This window comes from Peromyscus maniculatus, chromosome 6 (genome assembly GCF_049852395.1).
Source record: "Peromyscus maniculatus bairdii isolate BWxNUB_F1_BW_parent chromosome 6, HU_Pman_BW_mat_3.1, whole genome shotgun sequence".
In the NCBI taxonomy this organism is placed as follows: Eukaryota; Metazoa; Chordata; class Mammalia; order Rodentia; family Cricetidae; genus Peromyscus; species Peromyscus maniculatus.
The window spans coordinates 84736033-84757365 of record NC_134857.1 but is presented as its reverse complement, the minus strand read 5'-3'; the positions used below and the strand labels follow the sequence as shown (position 1 = coordinate 84757365).

General features: G+C 48.4%; 2 long non-coding RNA genes across 2 annotated transcripts; one reads left to right on the top strand and one right to left on the bottom strand.

Annotated features, from left to right (window-relative positions):
* The first annotated feature begins 592 nt into the window (after positions 1 to 592).
* Positions 593 to 20885, top strand: LOC121830280 (uncharacterized). Its single transcript, XR_013052279.1, has 4 exons — positions 593 to 940; positions 12012 to 13819; positions 18848 to 18939; positions 20098 to 20885. It is a non-coding gene; the product is annotated as an uncharacterized LOC121830280 (long non-coding RNA).
* On the bottom strand, positions 7226 to 12454 carry LOC143273943 (uncharacterized). Its single transcript, XR_013052280.1, has 2 exons — positions 12333 to 12454; positions 7226 to 12253 (listed from the first exon to the last, which is right to left on the bottom strand). It is a non-coding gene; the product is annotated as an uncharacterized LOC143273943 (long non-coding RNA).
* Positions 20886 to 21333: the final 448 nt, after the last annotated feature.

Sequence of the window (21333 nt, the reverse complement as noted above, 5' to 3'; positions counted from 1 at the left end):
AAGCAGAGACCATGGCAAGGATGTAAAGGACAATATAAAGATTTAACATGCACAGAAATCCAGAAGTCAAACTCAGAGCCAATTCTGAGATGCCTTCTAGGCCCTAAATCTGCAAGTGGTTTTTAAAAAGTCTTCTATAATTCTTATGGTTATAAATGAACAACGAAGTATTCTGACAATAGGTTTAAATTAATTGACAGGCTCACCAAAAACCAGAGAATAGTAAAGCAAGCAGATTCTTAATAAGAGTTTCCAGAAGAAGGACATTTTGTCTGTGGTTAGGGTGTGTATGTAGACGTCTCTCTGTCGGCATGTGTGTGTATTTATGGTGCTGGTAATCAAGCCCAGAGCCTTTGCTTTCTAGGCAAATGCTCTACAACCGGACTACACCTCCATCCTATTTGGTGCTTTTTAGATAGTCATTCAGGCTGGCCTTGGACTCACTGTGTAGCCCAGGCTAGTCCTCTTAACCTCAGCCTTCTGACTGTTGGGATTGATTTGCACAATATGTGTGTCTGAGAAAGGACATTTGGGACTCCGTGGACATTTGAAGGGGATTTCTTAACCCCTTCTTCCTCCTCGTGCCCTTTGGGAACCGTCTTGGTTACAGAGGACCACGACACTGCCGTACTTGGGTTCCCATGCGTCTTCTGCGCTGAACAGATTGTGGGGAACTGTCAAAAGCACGAAGAAGAGAGCTGTGTGGTGTGAGGGCTCTCCTTGGAAACAGCTCCGCCAATAGCTTCAACGAGCCTGCAGTCGTGACAAGTGATAAACAGCCAAGCCCTGTTCGCGATCCTTGTGGTATGCTCCCTGGATGCCATTCAGGGAACAAGTGAAAATAAGGACAGCCATTCAGTCCATGGAATGCGTGCATGCCTGGAACTTGCCGTGCAGGCTCTGCTTTAACCTTTTTGACGACGCTGCTGCGGGAAGTGGGGTGAGTTTGCCGTTGGGGGCACGGGGAAGGGGCTCAGATGACTTTCCCTGAGCCCCAGCCAGTGGGAGTGGCCCTGGACAAGCTGGGCAAGTTGATTTTTCTTTATGAACAGGACTTCAGTGTCACCAGATAGCTAATGAAAGAAAGCCCCCTTTGGAGAAGCTGTACAGCTAATGCTTGGGTGAGGAATGGGGTGATTGACACCGTGCTTTACAGCTCCTATGGAAGAGTCACCAGGCAACCAGCATTGGTGGCTTCTAACATTATGGAAGACTCAAGCACACCTCAGGTACCCCCAACCCCACCGTCAAAAGTAGACCTTGTTTCCTTGAACCTGATGGAGACTCTAGTCTCATTACCATGAACAGGGAGTCCAAGGACACAGTAACATGGTGAAGTAAGCTTAGATCTAAGCATAGTCCAGACTGGGGGATTTCATAGGTCAGTCTACTTTCTTATACAGAAAAAAAAAATTCAAGGAAAAGATTTGAAAGAGGTATATTTAAATGAAAAGATAACGGAAAGAGATGTTAAGCAATAGCAACACATGAACTTGATTGGCTGGGTTAAACAAGCAAACCTTTTTAAAGGCTCATGGAATGTGCTAGCCTCACAGCCAAACTGCCACCATCTTCCCTTGTGAGTACAGCCTCCTCCCTACAGGCCATGCCAGGCTGTGCCTACCTCTGAGTCCATCAACATCCAGCCTGTGAACTGTTGACATTATCTTTTAGGAGGATATGGGTGAGTCACCCATGCATCCAGCCACTCAACCCATTTACATGCAATTCTGCCCTACGTGCAGCTGACCTTGAGAGTCTCTAGGAAGAGCTGTAGAAGGAGGTTAACCCCACTGATGCAGCAGTGAGGAAGCCATCATCCGTGCTAGGTGAAGGCTTCCCGGTGCCACTGCTTTGGCGTCATCCATGCCCCTGTAAATAAGCCTATTGGCTCCCCAGGAAGTCTGAGAGTGGAATCATACAATGCCCTTAAGAGGAGAGGTACATGTTGTTCATACATCCTTCAGGGAAGGAATTTTGGAAACACTCTTGCCCAGGCATCTGGGGAATGTGAATGGTGATGAGGTGTCTGAGGCGCCTGAGTGGTTTTCTGGGCAGTGACCGACATGATCAAGGTTAGAATTCTGCAAAGGGAGTCCTTGGAGATCCATGCTGAAATTCAAACAGTGGGCATGCCCATGGGATCAGGAAAGGTTGGAGGGGTCCAAGGCAAAGGCGATGGGACATTAATTGACCATTGTTGAAGTCTGACAGACTTAAGGAACCTTACTTGTATGTGTGATCCATGAGCATGAGTGCGTGGGTACATGTGTCTAAGCACACACAAGAGTTGGAGGAGGATTTTGGGTATCTTCTTTGACTCTTGCCTTTTTGTCTTGAGACAGGCTCTCTCACTGAATCAGAAGTTTGCCATTTCAGATAGGCTGACTGACCAGTGAGCTCCCAGGATCTACCCGTCTCTGCCCCCCACAGTGCTGGGGTTACAGAACTGCACCTCAAGCTTGCCTTTTTTAATGTGGGTGTTGCGGATTTGAACTCAGGCTCTTACGCTTGCACATCGAGTGCTTTACTTACTGCACCTCTCCAGCCTGTTTTCTCTTTAAGACATGATGGAAATATTCCATTAGAAGAAGAAGAGGAAGAGGAAGAGGAAGAAGAAGAGGAAGAGGAAGAGGAAGGAGAAGAAGAAGCAGCTAGATGTGGTGGTATATGCCTGTAGCACTGGCACTTGGGTGGCTGAGGCAGGAGGATAATTTAAGCTCAGGAGTATGAGACCATTCTGGGCAGAATAGTGAAATCCCCCCCCTCGGCAATTGATCAATCAAATCAATCAATCAATCAATCTCAGAATGAGTAGCCATGAATTTTCATGAAGTCAGAGAAGTCCCCAGGAAAGTGCTCTGTTCAGGCTTCGAGATGGTGGCTCAGCCTGCAGGGTTGGGTCAGAGAGCCCAGAGCTGAGGATGTGGTGCCCTTGTCTCTGGGAAGGGCCCACTTCTATCACATCTCTCTTCAGTGTGTGTTGCCTGCCACCCAGGACCATGCCAGGAGTTCCTGAGTCCCTTCACTTCTTGGCCTCATCCCTGTCCTACCCTAGAACCATTAGCGGCTCCCCTGAAAGCAGATCTCTCAGAGTCCCTGTGACAAGTGGGCAGGTGGGTGACATTGCCTTCCTCTCCACTGTGTCTCCACACGTACTATGTTCAGTTTCGTATCCGCTGTCCTGGGAGTGGGTGGGGCTGGCGAACCTACAGTGGGCAATGCCAATCAGAGTCCAGTGTCTAGATGAAGAACTGTTGACTTGTTAATTATCATCTCGTGAGACCTCTTGTTTGCTTCCTGTGGGTTACCTCAATCTTCTTTATTTTTCTTTTTAGGCTTTTTAGTGATTTCTGTTTTGTTATAAGAGGGAAAGGTAAGTCAATTATGTTGGCGCATGCCTATAATTCCAGACCTTGAGAGACTGAGGCAGGAGGACTGCTGAATTTGAGGCCAGTCAGGGTTGCAAGTGAGATCCTGTCTTTAAATCCACCTCCCATGCAAAAAAGGAGGAGGAGGAGGAGGAGGAGGAGGAGGAGGAGGAGGAGGAGGAGGAGGAGGAGGAGAAGGAGAAGAAGAAGAAAAGAGAAAAGAAGAAGAAGAAGAAGAAGAAGAAGAAGAAGAAGAAGAAGAAGAAGAAGAAGAAGAAGAAGAAGAAGAAGAAGAAGAAGTAGATCTGGGGAAGACGGTAATTAACTACTCCGACCACTATGACAGTCTCAAACTGCACTCCCTTAAATGGCCTCTGTCCATCCCCACTGCTCTGTACTTATCTTTGTTTCTCCTTCAGCTTTAACATTGGTATTGATTGATTGACAACTGTGTGTGTGTGCATGTGCGGTGGTGGGAGTTGGTTCTCTCCTTCTACCGTGTGGGTCCTGGGGATTGAACTCAGGTCATCAGGCTTGGCAGCCGGTGCCTTTACCTGCTGAGCCCCTCTCTCTGACCCCCTCCCTCCCTTTTTCCTTTAACCACTTATTAAATGCAGAAGATATAACTATTTACTGCATTGCCTGGACATAACCAGCTTTCAGCTCACGCTGGCCCTGGGTCCTTTAGGTGAGCAGTCAGAACAGCCTCCAGCATAGCCCAGCTTTTTTGTGGTGCAGTCCCGGAGACCCAGCACTTGGGGGGGTTACTCTCACCTCTCCTGGGCTGATACTCGCTTTTGTTTATCATCTTGCCCAGCCATCTACTCTCTTTCTTTGCCACTGAACCCCGAGATCCTTTCAGCCTTGCCCCTCCTCCGGCCCAGCAGTATTCCCTGGAAACATTGGCATCACCCATTTGAAGGGTTGCCCCACCTGTCCGCCCCCAGCCTGGTGTGGGAGGCTAGGACAACTGCTTCAGAGTCCCTGGAGGCCAGAGGCTTCAGCAATGGGTGGCACACCAGTTCCTGGCCCAGGCAGGCTTCCTGATAGTTGGACACCGTGTTCTAAAGACCTCCAGTGGGTGTCCCCAGTCTCTGGGAAGGTCGGAAAACATCCACTGAGCCACTTCCTCCTCCTCCTCCACACAGCACCAGTGGCTAAGGAAGGAGTCTGGGCCTCTCGTTCGGTCAGTTCTGTAAGTGTTTTCCTCAGATCTGTTTTCTTCCCTGGTTGGCTCCCGTGGGAGCACCTGTCTAGTCGAGCCTCTCGGCACAGGCTGCTGTAAGACCTCATGGGAATGGTCACACACACACACACCCCTTCCCTCATGAGATCACATGTATACACACACACACACACACACACACACACACACGGGGGGGGGGGGAGTATTGTATACAAGTTGTAATAGCTTAATTAAAAAAGAACCTTCACAGGACTCAAGGGCTTTCTTCTGATTGTTTTTCCATTTTCATCATGCAGGATCTTTGCTTCTGTATTGATGGATTGATTATCTCAGCTACAGTAGGCTGCTGGCTGGTGTCAGGGACAGCTATGAGCTGTGGTCTTTTTCTTTATAAGCTTGCCTTTTGTGCTAATGCTGATTTTAAGTGTCTTCCAGTGAGAACTCTCTTGTTAGAGTGTGCCTTTTTGCTTATGTAGGATCCAGGGAATATAGTTTGTTTTTTGCAGTTGTTTTGTTTTGGAGAGACTCTCGTGGCCTTGAGAACAATGATGTTGGCCGTTAAACACACACGTGGCACGCATGCCATCAACCCTCCCCCTGCCTCTGCTCCCAGCGCTGCTCTTGCTGCCGTTGTTTCTACTTTCCTCCGCTGGCTGCTTAGAGTTCTTGCAGCTTCATGACGTCATATGGCCTGTGACATATTTGATCTCGGGAGACACAATTTTACCCCTAATGTACAACTTCAAATGCTATACTAATCACTTTACCTTGTTTCTGGATTCATGTCCCCGAGTCTAAGATTGGCTAAGCACAGCTTATCTTTCTATCAAGATGATCAGGCAGTCTGTGGTACGGTTGGCCTCGGGCCGGGAGCTTCAGTCAGTCAGTCACATGTACCATGTGGTTTAATCCAGCAAAACACACCCGCATGAGAAGCAAAGGGTATATTAGCCAGACAATTTCCCTTGGAGGGAACTGTGAATGGGCAGGTACCAGTGGATGTTTCCAGAACATTAATTAGTTAACAGCCTCATCAATTATTGGATCAAAGAATCAAAAAGTTGAAAGAAATGTTATAAATTCTGTTCACTAGAATTTATGTTCCCTACTTGTAAGAAACTGCCCCCCAGCCATAAAATGAATATTTATTTACTTATTGTTCTGACAAAATGCACCTGCATGTTAGGTGCACCTTCATACCTTCTAAGAAGCTAATCTAAGATGAGAAAAAAAAGGCTAACGCAGACAGATACTAATAGCGTCGAGTCAGTAACCAAGGGGCTGACAGCATGGCAGAAAAATCTATGAAAAGCAGACACACGAACTCAAATAGCACCGTGGCCAGGGACCACTTACAATGTAGGTTAAAAACGGCCCTGTGTTCTCCAACAGCCCTCGAGGGCATTGCTGTCTTCCAGGCTCGTTAACGGCAGCTAATGTTCACATCGGTGAGCCTTGAGTATATAAGGAAGGGCTAAAGGCTAAATTATGTTTAGACTATCCAGCTGAAGGAGGAGGCAAGAAATTATATAACACACCTAAGAAAAAACTTCCATGCACATTTAGAAATGAGTGTGTCAGTGAGCAGCCCTCAGTTTTCCAAACCAGGTTGCTTGCTGAGAACTCAGGAATAGCTACCCTCATGTACCTGTGTTCTGTACGCCAGCTAGCTCCCAGGAAGCAGGTGGCAAAACGCCCTTGTTCCTCCTGGCTGCCCAGATTGATCATCTTAACTCTCTTGAGGTCAAGATAGACAACAGTAGCCAAGAGGCATGGTGGTCAAGGCTTCTTAGATGAATACTGGGATCTCTGGAAGAGCAGCCAGGGCTCTTAGCCTCTGAGCCATCTTTCCAGCCTGATATATTTGCTTTTTAAATTAAAGATTAATTTTTATTATATGCACATGAGTGTTTTGCCTCCACTTCTGTATGTGCCTACGTGTGTGCATGGTGTCCTTGGAGGTCAGAGGTGGGTGCTAGATTCCCTGGAACTAGAGCCATGGACCACTTTAAGCTGCCGTGCGGATGCTGGGAACTGAGCTTGGGTCCTCTGCAAGAGCAGCAGCACATGCTCCTAACTACCGAGCGCTCTCCAGCCCTGTAAATGCATTTTCTTATGACTTATTTGATTCTCAGGTATTATCTTTCCTCCTTTGGGGCATTAACTGTTAGCGGGAAAAGATCTTGAATTAGTTTGTCAGCTAAGGAAGGAGGCTTGCAGTTTTTCTAGAAGAACAGAGCGGCCTGGAAGGGACTGTGGGGGAAACTGACACCCAGCTTTGTAAACCTCAGATGGGGTTTGTTGGTTGGTAGGGAAGGGCTGATGGATGGGGAAGGAATTTTGTGAGGGAGAAGGAGACACAGGGGGGCAGGCAGAGAGGTGCAGAAGACAATTTTTAGTTAAAAATATTCTCAGCCTTATTGTCTTGATTAAATTATGTCTTAAAGAGAAATTCTCTAAAGGCCAATTTGAGAATTTCAGGATGCGGCTCTCCCTCTCTACCTCGTCTTCCTTCTACAGGAGAGTTGACTCAAAGTTCAAATGAAGCTACCATGAAGAGAGTAAGTGATGGAGTTGTCACCTGAACCTTTGAAATCTTGGGTTTAATAGTGCCTTAGTCAAGTCATGTGGCCTGCCTGCCTGCCCAGGAATTCAATCACCTCAGCCATTTTCTTCAAATAACTGTTATTACATTCCTTTTCAAAATAAACAACTTCAGGCCTCCCAGCATCCCTGGTAGAGGACAGAGAGGGAGACGTTTAGCTGTCAGTTCGAGGTTGGAGACATCAAATTCACAAACCGAAAATTGAAAAAGAGAGGGCATATTCACTCTGTGCTCTCCGTCAGGCTGGTTGTAATAATTTGAACTGCGCAAACATCAAAATCACCCACACGCGCACGGCCCCTTTCCCCACCCTTGTGTCTGTCTCATCAAGATAGAACCACAGACTGAGCTTCTGGAACTGTGCCACGGCCCCGACAAATCTCCAGTCACTGACTGGACTCGGCGTTCTATCTCATTGTGTGAATCTGCTTGGTTGTTTTGGAGACTTTTCCAAAAATTTTAAAGGGGTTAAACATTTTCCCGACATACCAGGGATTTTAGATTGTTTCTTAATAATAGTTTTTAATAAAAGTGGCTCTAGGCATCACCAGATTGCTATTACTATATGGTCAAATTCTTAAAACCCGCGATAAGAGGACACCGCCAATCTTCTGCTAAACTAATATAACAAATTTTGCAAACAGCACTTTGAAGCATACACCCAGTGTGTACACCTGATTAGATAATGGTTACATCCTTCTGTCTAGAGAGAAACCTATAGAAGCCAGTTTCAGTGTTCATAAAGAATTCTGGCATGGCAAGGAGATTTCAAACTGTCTGTCAGCCCCAATCACTTGTTTGTTGATACATTGAGAGCTTTCTTAAGAATCATTTTTAAGGCCCAATCACTGTTCCTCTAGAAAGAGTTCTGGGATCAATTAGTGATGTCTGCCTTAGGTATAGGATAGAAGCCTAATAGTATGTTTGCTATGTATGTACCCTTTTGGTAGATCTATGACATTGAAAAATGTAGAATTTGTATTTTTTACTAGTTAGCAGTTTCTCTGAAAGCCCAAAATATAAAGTGGTTTATAAGTTTTATCATAGGATATATTTTATGTATATTTGAGGGAGAATTACTAGTCCATATGTATATTGTGTAGGCCCTTGGAAAGCCTAGCTCTCTGCAAGGGCTGGAAAGACTTAGAGACGATGAGTAACTCAGTGGTAGAGGGAAGCAGCCACCTGACTTGCTCACTCACATGCCTGCTGATTAATGCTGGCTGTCATAATACCTTTGCTAGGGCTGCTGGCCAGGGCACCTACACGTGTGGTTGTCTCTGCATCATCCCTGCTTGACTAGGATCCAAGAGAACCAAAGAAAGCTACATTCCTTTAATGGCGTAGCTGTAGTTTCATGGTATAACTTTAGTCATAAGCATTCCTAGACTCCACTGCAAGGAGGAGAGCGTCTACTTCTACAGGGAAGCAATGCCAGGCTCACATCCTAAGAAGAGCATTAGCTAGGGTGGGAGATAATGATGAAGCCATTTGCAGAAAACACTATCTGCTGCAATCAGTTGGCAAGGGAGCCAACCACTTCATCTAACACACTCTGTAGCATCGTCTGCTCCCTCACTAATTACTTGCCTAGAGTAATAAAAACTTGATTCATGTGTGAATAAAAAAAAAAAAAGTTAAAAGTGAGAGATCACACTTGAGGGAAAAGTCAAAAATTCTTAAATCGTGGCATGAAAACCTGTATCAGAAGCCAGCCGTCAGAAAAGCCCTTTGCCCTGGCAGGTATTTCAGTCTGCACACATGATGCCTGCTAACAGTTGCTGAGAGTTTGCTTCCCCCAGACGACAGCATAATAGCGACAGACCAAATATCCACTTCATTTAGAGAATTTTACCCTCAACACTGTAATTGTTTGCTGTAGGGGCCCTTTGTGCCATACTCGGGTTAGCATTGACTCTAGTTTATACCCCTCCCTTCCAGTCATGAAAACCCAAATTATCCCTAGCCTGAAACTGCTGGTCTGACTCTCATACACAAGGCTGAAAAATATCCTCCAGAATTTGTTTCCTAGGCTACTCTTTAAAAGGTTTTCATAATGGATTAAAAGGGAAAAAGAGAATGCAGAGCCCGTTGCTATTGGAAGCCCAGCAGTTAACATTCTGCACGTTTATTCATGGAGACATTGTCTAATTAACTGAGCGTCTTCTGCATCCACAACACTCTGAAGGGCAGGAGCCCCTCTCCCGATGAGAGCGAAGGAAATGTTAGACAGGATAACTTGAGGGAGGAAGAAAGCCACTCTTGGCCGGCTCACTTAAGGGTGTGTGTGTGTGTGTGTGTGTGTGTGTGTGTGTGTGTGTGTGTGTGTTGGAGTGGCTGTGAACATGGCTGCCACACACTCTTCTCCATCACTGCCTTCACGACAGGATCTCCCACACCCTAGGAAGAAAGTGTGAGCTGAAAAATGTGTGTCTCCAAGAAACAGTGAGATGATTGCTCCATCTCTTGCATTCACAATTAACTGAGGGCTGAGAGTGTACATTGAGGAGTGTGAAAACAAGAACAGTTTCCGCCCTGGGGTGTCACAACATCCTCGGAGCACACTGCAGGAGGGACGGTGGATGAGACTGTGGGTGGATGGAGGGAACAGAACCCTTTCCTGTCACTCACCAGCACGAGGCTAAGAGTCAGGTGGCAATGGGGATGGCAGGGACAAGAGGTTCTCAATTTATGAAGAAGTAGCTTCTTTAAGATCAGTAACACATTTCCTAAAGGAAAATAAAGTTATATGTGCCAGTAATTCTGCTGGATCGATTGGGAAAAGCCAGTGTAACTCTTCAGGTGCACTGCAGTAATACTGACAGTTTTGTCTCTATGCACAGCAGTTTCTAGGGAGCCATGTTCATATTTGCAATGGGTGTGTGCGTGTGTGTGTGTGTGTGCGTGTGTGCGTGTGTGTGTGTGTGCGTGCGTGTGCGTGTGTGTGTGTGTGTGTGTGTGTGTGTGTGTGTGTGTGTGTGTGTGTGAAATAATCTTTCATGGGGCCTATCAGTAGGCGCTCCTCAACTCTTCTAGTCAGCTAATAGTGCTCCCCAGTACCTACAGTGCTCCAGACTTGATATAGATGATGGGGAATTTTTTAATAAGTCCCTGAATTTGTTTTTAAGGTTTGTTTTATTTTTTAATCATGTGTGTTTGCGTGTCTCTCTGCGAGCATGCTCATGGAGGCCAGAAAAGAGGGTTTCAGGCCACCTGGAATGGGAGTTGCAGGCGGTTGTGAGCCTCTAACATGGGTGCTAGAAACTGATGTCGGGTTCTGTGGAAGAACAGGAAGTCCTCCTAACAGCTGAGCCACCTCTCCAGCCCTGAGTTCCTGTTTTTAAGGACCCTAACTGTGCCCACTCCCCTCTAGTACCCACCTTGTAAACATCTGGAGAGCAGAGACTCCCTCCCCAACCTTGATGGACATGGGTGGTGGGCTGAGGTTGGGCTCCCACAGGAGAAAGTGGGATGGAGATGGATCTGTGGGCACCTGCCAGAAGGCAGAGCCTCTGCCTGGCGCTGTTGGACTTCCGGGTAACCCACTACTCAGAACAGAGGTAATCCCATAGCATCTTTCACATCTGACCTCCCCCCAAACACTACTATTTATAGAACACTGTTAAACATTAATAAAAGAGGAAACCCCACAGGCCCAGCATACGTCGTGTTAAGTTTCATGGCTCCGTTACCCAGGACCTTCAGACAGTAAGAAGGCAGCATGTAAGACATAGAAGAGTGTCACCGTGAAGCCAATGCCAGGTCTTTGGGTGATGGAGTGTGGCAAATTATCTTGTAAATAGTATCATCAAGTATGTTACCAGGTAAGCCATTCCAGAGGTCACAGGAAAGGAAGGCTCCCAGACCAAGCTGAGCGGCTTCAGTTATATGCTCTACTAAATCCACTTAAAACCTAAAGCAAGAAGCAGGAGGAAAGAAGGAGTGGGTAGCCCCCTTAGGTGGGGGGAATGTGAGGAGAAGAGGCTGCACCCTCATTCCCGGTTTATGCAAGGCTCATCCCCACCCTACCCCCAGCCTCTCTCAATAATGTGGAAAGCTAGAACCAGAGGCAAGACCTGGGATAGGTAATTGTGTTATCTTGCTTAGGTCACAATATGCAGCTGTTTAATTTTTATTCAGATATTTCTGGGAGGGTGTATTTGGGGTAGGATTAGAATTTAAATCAGTGGGCTTTGCTTAAAGCAGTTTCCTCTCTGTAATGAGAGTGGGCATCATCCAAATAGTGGAACTGAGTCCAAGAACAGTCTATGTCCAGAACCATCCCCCTCCTTAGGGAGGTCTGCCAGTACATCAAACTGGACACTTCCCAGGCTGCCCCCCAGCCTTGCAGGTTTTAGATTTGCCAGTTTTTCCAACCAGATGAGCCCACACCCATACCCCACCACCCACCACCTATTTCCATACTTTTTTTCTTTTTGTGAGATAAGCCTGGAACTCACTCTATAGCCCAGGCTGATTTTGAACTCATAAATCCTCCTGCCTCAGCCTCCTGAGTGCTAGCATTATAGCTGTGAGCCACTAGACCCAGCTTCACTGTGATGCCCAGTCCCCTTACTTACCCCTGACTATCAAGACAGTTCTGACCCATGCACCCTTTCAGCAGCCAAGGTGTGAGGGTTGTGACCGCAGTGGGGAACGGGGTCTCCTCTCCAGGCATGCTTCCCTGGAGATCTGGGCACAGATGTTAGCTAAAAGGAGATCAGAAGAGGTATCTCCAGGTGGCTGATTCAGGGGAACATCCCTGGCAAATGGGACAGATGTCATTCTTTTTGCTTTGACTTTTTTTTTTAAATTTATTTTATATGTATCATGTTTTGCCTGCATGTAGGTCTGTGCACCACATGTGAGCCTGGTGCCACAGAGGTCAGAAGAGGGTGTTGGATCCCCTGGAACTGGAGTTACAGATGGTTGTGAAACTGCCACGTGGGTGCTGGGACCCACGCCTGGGTCCTCTGCAAGAGCAACAGGTGCTCTTAACCACGAACCACCCCTCCATTTCCTACATCTTCAGAAACAGACTCGACTATTCTGTCTCTTCAGGCCAGCTCCTCTCCCTCTGTGTCCTACAGCCTGGAATAAAAAGGAAGAAGACGCTCTAAGCTGATAATGGTTGATCCTCAACCCTGCGGAGGCCTGATGTGAGACTCACCTCCACGGATGGGAAGAGTCAGACTCAACGAGGCCAGGAGGCATCTGGGCTCAGAAATCCATGGGCTCCCTTGGTTGCTTCCCCTCCACGGGTGCAGAGATGACCTAGGCCTATGAGCCGCCCTCCTGCGCCAACGCGGATGCTCTCAGCCACAAGCTGCTGCCCCCTGACTCCCCATCTCTGTCCCTTGCGGCATGCGGTTTATTTGAGGTCAAGGCTAGGCGTGACTCACACCCTGGCACAGTAGTCAGCGTTCAAGAAAATATTTGTGGAATGAGTAAATCGATGACCCAGCACCCAGCACAACCTGGAATGGGAGGAGAGGCAGGACAGAGAGCCTCTGGCTGGCGGAGTCAAAGCCGGCTGTGGGGCTCAGCGAAGGAAGCCATGCGGCTAGCGGGTACTTGCCTGTGAACTCCTAGGCTTCTGCATTAACTCAGGGCCCACCTCTATTAGAAGTAAACACGTCTTAACTCCTCTACAGAGAGGCAGGCAATCCTATTAAACACCCACATGTCAGATTTCAAATATTTACACATTCTCTTGCCATGGAACATGTTTTCCACCAGCAAAGCTAGTGAGACTCCATTCACGCACAGCGTTGCCAGCGCGGCGTCCCCCCAAAACCCGCTCACAAGCTGTTCCCTAGCACCGTGCCTGTCCGCTGCCTGCTCCTGGCCGTGGCACCGTGGAGACCGACGGAAGCTGGGGTCTTCTTTGTAAATTTGCACGCCATTATAGGGGTAAGGGGCCGTGGCCCACCCTCCCTCTGGTGGTCTCTCTCTGCCTCAGATAAACTGTCCCCCCAGCTCCCCGTCCTCCTCTCCTTACTGTTCCTACTTGGCTCTCGGCAACAACCTTCCCCCTCCTCCCCTGACTCTGCTCTTTTTTTTCCCCACACCTCAGACACACCTTGTGCATTCCCACCTTTGAACTTGGAGTTGAGGTACTGAAGTTCCTTTAAGGTGCCCTGGGGACAGGAGCCAGGCTCCCACAGCCCACGCACAGCCAGGGCAATAAAAGTTGAGGGAGCAGCCACAACCTGTTCGGCGGCACAGAGGCAGCCCCGCCCACCCGTCTGCCACTCAAGGAAGCTGTTGAGGCTTCTGACTTGGTCCCGTGTCTTCTTCACCTTGTTCCCTGGACCCTTCATGGCTCATAGACCCCCCACAAAGATTTGTGGAGAATGCTCTTTCTTTCTACTTATTTGTTCAATGACATCATAGTAACCACCACCAGGGACTGGGAGTGTGTGGCACAGGGTGGAGTGTTTGCCCAGCGTGTGCAAGGCTCTGGATTCATCCCCAGCCTGGGGTGGGGGTTGGAGGGGGGAGGGGAGGGTCTGTGGCACTCTAGTAAGCAGTGGAAGTGTAGCCAGAGTCCTGCCTGGGAATTCCTCTTAGTGGGCAGCGGACAGTTACTTGTGGAAGATTTGCTATAGAGGAGCCCGAGAGAGAGGCATACACACATGCCCCTGATGTCTACAGGTAGGAAGGGACGGCTGGGGGTGAGGGGCTGGAAGACAAAGGCTGGGGATACTCCAAGCTGGGAAAAGAACAGAGGAACTGGCGGGGGTACAATAAAAGAGACCCGTGATGGCAGATAGATCCCAGAGTCCCTGCGGCGCTGGTGAGCTTGGAGAGCTTAGAGGGTCAGTCAGGACATGCGGGGTAGCGGGGTCAAGGACACTCCATTCTGCCCTGAGGGGAAGAAGGAATGTTCTAAGGATTGAGCAAATGGCTTCAGGTCCAGGTAGCCCCTGGCTGCCGCCTCCTGCTCTGGCCCTTTGGGCTTTACAGAACTTAGTGGTGACACATGCTTCCGTGGAACATCAGACAGAACCTTTACTCCTCTGTCCAAGGCCAAGTTCCTAAGCCACCCCCCAGTCCCTCTCCGCCTGACCCGCTTCCTCAGCTCGGACACTGAGTCATGTCTCCTTGCTTGTGTGGTTTCAGGGGCTGCTGGATTTGTTCCGTTATCTTGTGTGGATGCAGGTGTGTTCATATGGATGCATGTGTGTATTCCTATGTGGGTACATATGCTGTCACAGGTGCACACGCATGTGGGTGTGCCTGTGTGGAAGCCAGAGGACAACCCCGAGGCGTTGTTTCTCAGAAGCCATCTTCCTTGCTTTTTTGAGACAGGGTCTCTCGTTGGCTCGGAGCTCTTCAGTTAGAGGAGATTAGCTGCTCAGTCAGCCCCCGAGAATCTCCTCGTCTCCACCTCCCCGCACTGGGATTACAAATGCAGGACACATTCCCGGCCCTCTCTGTCAGCCCTGGGAATCACACTCAGGCCCTCCTGCTCCCATGGCGAGCACTTTACTCCTGAGCAGATGATCTCTCGAACCTCCTGTTTTTTGTTGTTTTACATTTTTGAGATAGGATCTTGCTATGTAGCTCCGGCTGGCTTGGAACTCTCTATTTATACCCGGCTGGCCTCAAACATGCAGCCATTTCCTTGCCTCTGCCTTCTCAGTGCTCGGATTATAAGTATATGGCACCAAGCCCAACTTTTTCATATTTGTCTCCTTAACTGCTAACCCTTAAGCGGGGGCAGAAAAAGGAGACCCTTGAGACATGATCTCTTGCTGAACCCAGAGCTTGCTGTTTGGGCTAGATTAGTGGGTAGCAAGGCCTAGCCATTTTCTCTTCTGTGTTCCACAGTGCTGAGGTTACAGGCACAAGTGTAGCCAAACACAGCTTCTCTGTCCCTTTGTCACACCACATTACATTGATTTCAGTGTCTACACTGGGCTACCTGTGGTCTGAAATGCTGCTCAGCACAAGGGTACAGGGACCTCCCTGACAAGCTGAAGGGTCCCCCCACCTCCCCACCCCCCCTACTCTTCAGTCTAGGCAAATCAGACAGGCCAAGGTACCACCCCATCCTCCAGGTGATTTTGAGTTTCAACTCCATCCTGCGCCTCAGTTGACCTACAAATACTCCTCTGTGGCCGGTCCTTCCGATAATATGGATCCTAGATGTCTTCCACCCTGGTTTAAAGGCATGTCACGGCACGCAAAGTGGGAAGTAGGCCATGCCAATACCTGGTGATGAGATCAACGTTACAGGAATGGTAATAATAATTATAAATACTAATCCTTCTGGCCTCTCTACAGTCTCCAAGTTCAGCAGTATCCCATTTCACAGAATGTAAAAGGGAGGCCCAGAGGACTGGCCAAGGAGACTGTCGCAGGGTTTCTATTGCTATAATGAAACACCATAACCAAAAAAGTACCTTGGGGGAGAGGGGAGGAAAGGATTCATTTGGCTTACACTTCCATATCACAGTTCACCATCAAAGGAAGTCAGGGCGGGAACTTAGACAGGGCAGGAACCTGGAGTCAGCAGCTGATGCAGAGGCCATGGAGTAGCACTGCTCACTGCCTTGCTACCTCATGGCTTGCCCAGCCTGAGGACCTAGGACCACCGGACCAGGGGTGGCACCACCCATAGAGAGCTGAACCCTCTCACATCAACCAAGAAAATACACCACAGACTTGTCCACAGGCCAATCTGATGGGGCATTTTCTCGATTGAGGTTCCCTCTTCATAAAGGACTTGTATCAAGGTGACTAATAGTAGCCATCACAGAAACTATGGTGTAGAAGGACACCATAGGCTGAAATGGTCATCCTAGGCCACGATGAGCCAAGAGCTACTAATGTCAGAACCTGGCACTCAACCAACCTGAGAATTGTGGGTGTCTCTCCCTGCTCCCCTCTTCCTCCACAGCAGGCTTTCTTGGACCACCAGCCCCCAAATCATGACATGGAGACTTATTATTAATTATGAATCCTTGGCCTTAGCTTAGGCTTGTTTCCAGCTAGCCTTTTTTTTTTCTTCTTAAACTTAAATTAACCCATTTCTATAGTTAATCCATGTGCTGCCCCGAGGCTCATTTACCACATCCAGGTACTGTCCATCCTACTTCCGTGGCCGGCTGGCTCCCCTTTTCTCTCTGCCCACCAGCCCCGCCTGTACTTCCTCTGCCTACCTATTGGTCATTCAGCTTTTTATTAGACCAATCAGGTGCCTTAGGCAGGCAAGGTAAAACAGCAACACATCTTTGCATAGTTAAACAATTATTCTGCCACACAAACAAATGAAACACATCCTTACTTGGTTAAACAAACATTCTATTCCACCAGACCCCCCATTCAGGGAAAGGTATAAGGAACCTAGGAATCTAGAGAATCTTCTTATAGAGCACATGTATTCTACACTGCCTTGGGTCAGGGCTTCCTCACAGGGCTCCCGGAGACTCTGAAAGTACATCTTCTGGCTAACTTCTCAGAGAGGCCCTTGATGGACTAACCCAAGAAATTCAGAACTCAATTCGTTTGTTCAGCAACCTGTGGCTGCAGAGGTTTCGCAGAACAATAGGAAAGACTGTCTGCACGTGGACCTGTAGAGCAGGAAATTCACGTGGGAAGGGGTTGCTGCTGCTGGCACTGGTGTGCAGTGCAGAAAATCTCCCCAGAAAAGGGGGCGTAGAAGCCAAAAGTGGCTTCCTGGTCTGTCAATGAAGGATTGTTCCACTCCGGGCTTCTCAGGCCTGACAACACTCCACAGAGATGCCTGCAGGCTCTTCCTGCATGGCCTCAGACTTAGTGAGGGCTGTTCCAGCCAAGGGTGAGGGAGCCAGTCTCCGTGACTTAAAAACAGAAGGGCGAGGACATCAGACAAATCCCAGCTGAGGAATAGTCTACAAAATACCTGACCGGCATTCTCCTGAACTGTTAAGGTCAAAACCAAGGAAAGTCTGAAAAGGAGATGTGATTGATACCGCAATGATGTATGAGTATTAATTAGCAATGATGTTTCGAGTATAGCTCACCAATTGTAACAAATACATTGATGTAATATGTTAGTGATGGGGGAAGCTGGGCCGGGGTAGGAGAGCTTCACACTGTGTCAAACTCCTGTGTAAATCCAGGTCAGTTTTAAAATCTAGTTTGTTCAGGAAGGGGAGGGGCTGCTGACTGGTGACACACTCCATTGACAAGCCCAGAGGCAGAGTGGGCGTCTCCTTGAGAGACAGCAGTTTCAGGGATCCTAGCGTGGAGTCCAGGAGTGTGGGCACCCCAAACACCGAGATGCTGCAGAATGCAAGTTTGTCTTCATCCTGGGGTCCAGCCCCTGGTGTCTGATCAGAAAGGGGGCAGTCTTCAGGTACCAAGTCTGAGGGTTACAGATTACAATAGGTGACATACACATTTCATTTATTTCCTCTTTAACAAATTTCCAAGTATATCTATGGTGTGTGTGTGTGTGTGTGTGTGTGTGTGTGTGTGTGTGTGTGTGAGAGAGAGAGAGAGAGAGAGAGAGAGAGAGAGAGAGAGAGAGAGAGAGAGAGAGAGAGAGAGCTGTATGTGTAGGTACATATGTTCATGTACCTGTGAACAGAGGTCAGAAGAGGATGTCAGGTGTCCTGCTCTATTCCTCTCCACCTTATTCTCTGGAGACAGTAGAGTCTCTTGCTTGAATCTGAAACGTCAGTTAGTCTGGGTGGCCAGGGAGTTCCCATGATCCACCGCTCTCCACCTGCAGGCTGGGATTCCAGGCACGAGAGGCCATGCCTGCTTTTATGTGAGTTCTGGGGATCTGAACTCGGGTTCTCATGCCTGCAAAACCCACTGAGCCATGTCCTCGGGTCCTTTCCTCTCCCCTGTCTGTGCCTTCAAAGAGAGTCCCCACCCCAGAGTCTGCCCATTCCCACACCCTGCTTATACTTCGCTCATCAACCACTCAGGCAGCGCAGGGCGAGTCAGTCACCAAGGTGCCTCCCCCTTCCTTCCTCATGGCCCGCCGTAGTCGGCCAAGGAGCCCAAGGATCCCAAGGAGCCCCTCTCCCTTCGTGGCTTCCACACATTCCCTCCGGTCTTGCTGTTGTTGTTCGGGCTCAGTCTTCCCACCTTGGGCCCTGCTGGCGACCGCTCCCAACGCTTCTAATGCTCACTAAAAAACAAAAACAAGTTATGATGAAATCCTTCAGGCAGCCTAATCCCCGACAGGTATAGGTAATGCCATGCACTTAGAGCTAAGCATACAAACAAACTTTACTGCTGAAATGAAAAGTACCTCTGTCTGACTTATCCCCTGTCTTTGCATCTCTCCCCTTGTCTCCCAGTCCTTTGTGTCACTGATCTGATGTTTCACCGTGTAGCTCATGCTAGCCTCAGAGCTGCCATCCTCCTGCCTTAGCTTCCTGAGTGGTGGGGTTGCGCTCTTTTACTTTTGCGTGCACCGCCCTCACAACGCGTTAGGGGGTCGGAAAGATGGCTTAGTCGTTAAGAGCATTTGCTGCTCTCCCAGAGGACCCAGGTTCAGTTCCTAGCACCCACATCAGGTAGCTCAGAACCTCCTATCACTCAGGGTCCAAAGACTCTGACACCCACTTCTGGCCTCTGAGGGCACCCATACACACATGGTACTTATACATAACTCAGGCACATACACATACACTTAGAACAATAAATGAAAAAAATGCATTTGCTCACTTTTGCCAGGTTAAGGAAATTCCCTCCTCTTCCTGGTTTCCGCCATGAACAAGGTTTGGGTTTTCCTGAATGCTCTTGGTGTCCGCTGGAAAGCTTGTGCGGTGAGCGATTTTCCTCTATCAATCTGCTACTGTGTGTTTTACAGAAAGATACCCATGCGTTCCTAGTCTAACATGGCAGGGTTTTAATCAGGTGATTAACATGAGCTGATTTACATTCTGTAAAGTTCACGCTGGCCACTGTGTGGAGAATCCATTGCAGAGAGCAAGGGTGAGAAGAGGCACATTAGCCCGAGGCTCCCATAGTCCTCCCGGGGACAGAGTGGAGAGTGGAAATGGAGATAAGTGAGAGCGATTCAGAAAGAGGAAAGTTATTTTGGAGATAAAACTGACAGAACTCTGCCGGGCGGTGGTGGCGCACGCCTTTAATCCCAGCACTCGGGAGGCAGAGCCAGGTGGATCTCTGTGAGTTCGAGGCCAGCCTGGACTACCAAGTGAGCTCCAGGAAAGGCGCAAAGCTACACAGAGAAACCCTGTCTCGAAAAACCAAAAAAAAAAAAATAATAAAATAAAAACTGACAGAACTCATGGATGGATTAGAGAAAAGAGGATGAATTGTGTGACAGGACCAGCGAAATGGTCCTATTTTATTTCATGGAGAACGCTCTGTACTCCCCACAGGCTGGCGGTCCGCAACGGTAGCGCCATTTTAGCAGTTTCTGAAAACTTTAGATTGCAGGGCCTTGCAGGAGGAAATACGTCCCTGGGCAGGGGTGAGGTGGGGGTGTGTACTTTGAAAAGATCTATGTGATCCCTGGTCCCTTCTCCTCTCCCTGTTCCTGTCTACTACGAGGTGAAGATCGTCACCCCATGCCCTGGTCACTGTGAGGTTCTGTCCAAAAGTGTGCATGAGGCCCAGAGACCAGGGACCAAACACAGAGGACTTATGCAAGGAGGTCAGGAGGAGTCAAGGCTCTCGTTCAGACAACTTAGGGTTCAGATGCCCAAGGGCTGGTGCTAAGCAGACAGTGGGAGGTTTGAGTGAGAAGTTCAAGGGCAACCCTGAGCTGTTGACCTAGATTAGAGCATTGGAAGCCATGGTCATGGGTGTGGACACCAAGGGAGAACAGGAGATTGAGAAGACAGAGGCATGATGATGGGATGGCCATTGACACAGGGAGGTGAGGGAGGGGAATTCAGCAGGTGCCAGTGAAATTTACTAAGTAAGCGTTCCCAAATTTTTGTCACTTATGTGCACAGATATTGGAGAGGAAAACCAAGAACCATTGGCACACTGAGTTAGTCAAATGTGTCCTGAGCTTACACAATTCTCTGGAGGAGGGAAGGGCAGCCTTTCTACATGCCTCCTCCTTGGACAAGCATCTCTGGGCCTAGCCTCTGGCCTTTCCCTTTCTCTCTGCTTCCTGCCCACCATGAAGGAAAGAACTCTTTCTGCCGCATGCTCCTGTCTCCACGATAGTCTGCGCAAATGCATGGGGACAAGCGACCACGGTCTGACTGCTTCGTGTTGTGACACATCACATTTTGTTTCAGCTTTGCTATCTCCTTAGCAGGACTCTCAACGCTATCAGTACTATCTCTTGCACACATATTGGACTCATTTTATGAGTAACACACACACATCCTCAAGGTTGTGGAGTTCACAGAAGAGAGCCCTCCTTCACCCCTGCCCGAAGGCCTATTTAAAACTAAAACTGAATTTCAATTAACTTCGCTTAGACAGCTTCTCCACACACCCTCAGAGATAACATTTACAAATGACATTGAGAGTCCTCGCCAAGAGACATGAGGACAAAGGCTGGCACAGATGTAAGAGTGCGTGCGGTTTACCAGGGTCTGGGGAATCCCACCTGGCTCTGACGGGGCGGGCGACATTGAGGATTTCAGGTTTCCTCCTTGGGATCTACGGTTGGTGGAGAAAGGGGTAAGAACCTCTCAGCTGTGTGCAGCCGGTTGTTCCGATTTCAACTAGCCCTCCCCTTCTTAAACAACCAAGATGATTCTCAACAAAGGTAATTTTCTGCTTCTCTGGTTCAATTCAATTTATCTTTTTAAAGGCAATTAGCACCCCTTTAGACTTCCTTTATGCCCGACTAATTGCGCTTAGTTCAGGAGTTAAAGCTTCTCTCCCGCCCGCCCCACCCCCCATTTAGACAACTCCAATAATGTCTGGATAAAGTACAGGCCAGACCCCAAATACACATTTTGGTTAACAGCCTCCTTAGCTTTGTAAGTATTTAAATTTTCACCAATGGGCCAAGGAGGGGGAATGCATTTTTATTTTAAGGCTTTCTTGAGTAAGGTGCGTTTCCAATTAACTGAACATCAGAGAAACTGGAGAATGCCCACCAGGGGACTTAAATATGCATTAAGAAAAAATTCCACCGCACACTTGAAACTCTTTGGTAGGCCCACACGTATCAGACACACCAGGGAACTTGTATTTTTCCTCTGTAAACCAACACTACTTATTTA